We start from the raw sequence: 3,235 nt of genomic DNA on the forward strand, positions 1-3,235 counted from the left end.
CGTGGTTGTCAGAAGTGTGATGAAATCAGAGGGGACAGGAGGGTTAGCCTCTTCCTCCCCATTCTCATAACTCCATCAATTGTAACATATAACTGAGGAAAAATCTCATCATGCAATGGCAGCTTCAAACAAGGAGTCTAGCCATTCACACTTCCAAGCAAGTGACCTCTAGAGCTCATCCTCCATAAACAGCACAGGGTTTTCCCTGTCCTGTGTGCAACAATGGGCAATACACTATTAACTCCAACATCTTTTTTTTCTTATTTCCTACATCACTTACTGGGCTCCTCAGGGTTGATAGTGTGAATCTTGTTCTTTCATGGAAAGTGGTTGATGAAAAACAAAAGTCTGTCTTCCACAATAGCAAGGATACAGAGCCAGGCATGTGGGCTAGGGCCTGGCTGTTTTTTCCTGGAGAGGCATAAGTTTCTGTGGTCTGGCACATGAGAGCCTTTGTGACTATAACTTGTTATGTTACAGGTTAATGGGCCCTGGAGGCAGATTCCCTTCTGATACTTGTTAGACAAATTGATCAATGAATCTTTGATTCCCTGATAAGTTGACTCCTCAGGGGCAGGGTAACAAAACAAGGGGTCTCTGTCTTGCCAATTCTTTATCCCTGGGAGACTAACAGTGGGGACAGCTGTGATTCTTTTCTCTTGGATCCCTTTCCTATGGAAAGAATTACTCTAGTCTTCCTTGGATCTCCTCTTGAGAACAGTGTTATCATTTCCTGACTTGTAGTTTCCCAACTGGATAGATGGCTGAATAGCAAAGGCTCCCAGGATTCATTAGGAGATGGTTCTCCAACTTTAGCATGCACCAAGAGGACCTTGAGGATGTGTTAGAACAGATTTCAGAGTCCCATCCCTTAATTTCTGCCTTTGTTGTCCTGAGTTTGGACCTGACAATTTGGAATTTTCACACATTTCAAATTTTGCTTGTCCCTATATCAATCAATTTAGACCCATTGCACTCAGGCAATGTTTTATAATTTTACCTTTATTAAAACTATTATCTGAAGCTTTTGTAAATATATATCCCCCTAGGCATGTACTTTTGCTAGACTCATCTAGTCAACATTTCCAGGGGCAGAACCCAAGAATGTACATTTAAAAGAAAATTGCATTCCACTGCTGGGATTATATCTTAAGAGCCCTGAAACACCAATCCAAAAGAACCTATGCACCCCAATGTTCATAGCAGCACAATTTACAATAGCCAAGTGCTCAAAGCAACCTAAGTGGCTGTCAGTAAATGAATGAATCAAAAAACTATGGAACATTTGCACAATGGAATTCTGTGCAGCTGAGAGAAAGAAGGAGCTCCTACCTTTGCAATAACATAGATGGAACTGGAAGGCATTATGCTAAGTGAAATAAACTAGGCAGTGAGGGACAAATACCATATGATCTCACCTTTAACTGGACCATAATTAACAAAAGAAAAGAGCAAATAAAATATAACCAGAGACATTGAAATTAAGAACAATCTAACAATAGCCAGAGAGGAGTGGGGGAGTGGACAGTGGGGCAAAGGAGTGGGGCAAAGGGTTTTCAGGAACTATTATAAAGGACACGTGGACAAAACCAAGGGGGAGCATGGAAGTAAGGGAGGGAGGGAGGATTGGCTGGGGTGGTGGGGAGTGGTGGGGGGTAATGAAGACAACCGTAATTGAACAACAATAAAGTAATTTAAAAAATAACATCTTGTCTAGAATTCACCATCTTGGTTCTTCTGAATAACCATTAAATATATGTCCATATGTATTTCCATTACATATATCTCCACATATATGCCCAAAAGTAGAGATTTAAAACATAAAGCAGGCAGATTTCAGGATACAGTTTCAGAAATGTTTAAAGAATTCATGGGATTTTAAATTTTGACGAAAAAAACAAAATTGCAATTATTTTGCTTTATTCCATTTTTATTTATATTTTTATTATCCATATGTATATGCCATTTTAACCACTTTTAAAAATACAATTTTGTGGCATTAAGCATATTCACAATATCATGAAACCATCATGACTATCTATTTCCAGGCCTTTTCATCATCCCAATAGAAACTCTAGCCCTGCTCCACAGCATTTCCCAATTCTTCTCTTCCTCCAGCCCATGGAAACCTTTCTTCTACTTTTTGTCTCTATGAATTTTCTTACTTTATGTACTTTATATAAGTGAACTATTACAACACTTATCCTTTGGTGTCTGGATTATCTATCTTAGCATAATGTTTGCAAGTTTCAACCATGTTGCACATGTATTAGAATTTTATTCTTTTAAAAAAGGTTGAATAATATGCCATTGTATATACATGATTTTATTTATACATTCATCTTTTGATGTACACTTGAATCATTTCCATATTTTGACTATTTCTGCTATGAACATTGGTCTGCAAGAATCTATTTGAGTTTGGGTGGAAGGGCACCAAGAAGGAAAATTGGGACAACTGTAGTACCATAAACAATAAAATATTTAAATTTAAATTATAACCATTTTGAGTTCCTGCTTTTACATCTTTGGGGAATATACCTAGCTATTGAATTGGTGAATCCTAAAAGTCTATTTTTAAATCATGCCAGTGGATCAATTTTGAGGAAATACTGTTCTAGAATATTGTACAGAAAATTCTTGAAAGGCCCAATGACCAAAATTCTGTGCTTTAAAGCAAAGATGGCAATAAGAGACAAAAAAAAAAGACACCACATAATCATAAGTGGAGCAATCCGACAAAATGATATAACACTTGAAAACATATGCATCCAATGTAGGAGCACCTAAATACATAAAGCAAATCTTGATGGATATAAAAGGAAAGACTGACACTAATACAATCATTATTGAGGATTTCAACACTCCGTTGACAACAATGGATAGACCTCCCAAGCAGAATGACAAAGAAATGTTAGTCTTAAATAACACACTAGATCAGATAACTTTAAGTAATATCTTCAAAGTATTTTTCCCCAAAGCAGCAGAACATACATTCTTTTCAAGTGTACATGGAACACTTTGTAGGAAAAACTAACGTTAGCACTCAAAACAAGTCTCAAATTTAAGAAGATTGAAATCATATCAAGCATCTTCTTTGTTTGACTATAATGGTATGAAATTAAAAATAAACCATGAGAAAAGAGCTGAAAAACATAAATAGAGGCCAAATAATGTGCTACTAAACAATGAATGAACTAACCATGAGATCAAAGGAGAAATAAAAAGTTACCTT

The sequence above is a fragment of the Phyllostomus hastatus genome, unplaced genomic scaffold (assembly GCF_019186645.2).
Source record: "Phyllostomus hastatus isolate PE091 unplaced genomic scaffold, TTU_PhHast_1.1 phas_contig_159, whole genome shotgun sequence".
Taxonomy (NCBI): Eukaryota; Metazoa; Chordata; class Mammalia; order Chiroptera; family Phyllostomidae; genus Phyllostomus; species Phyllostomus hastatus.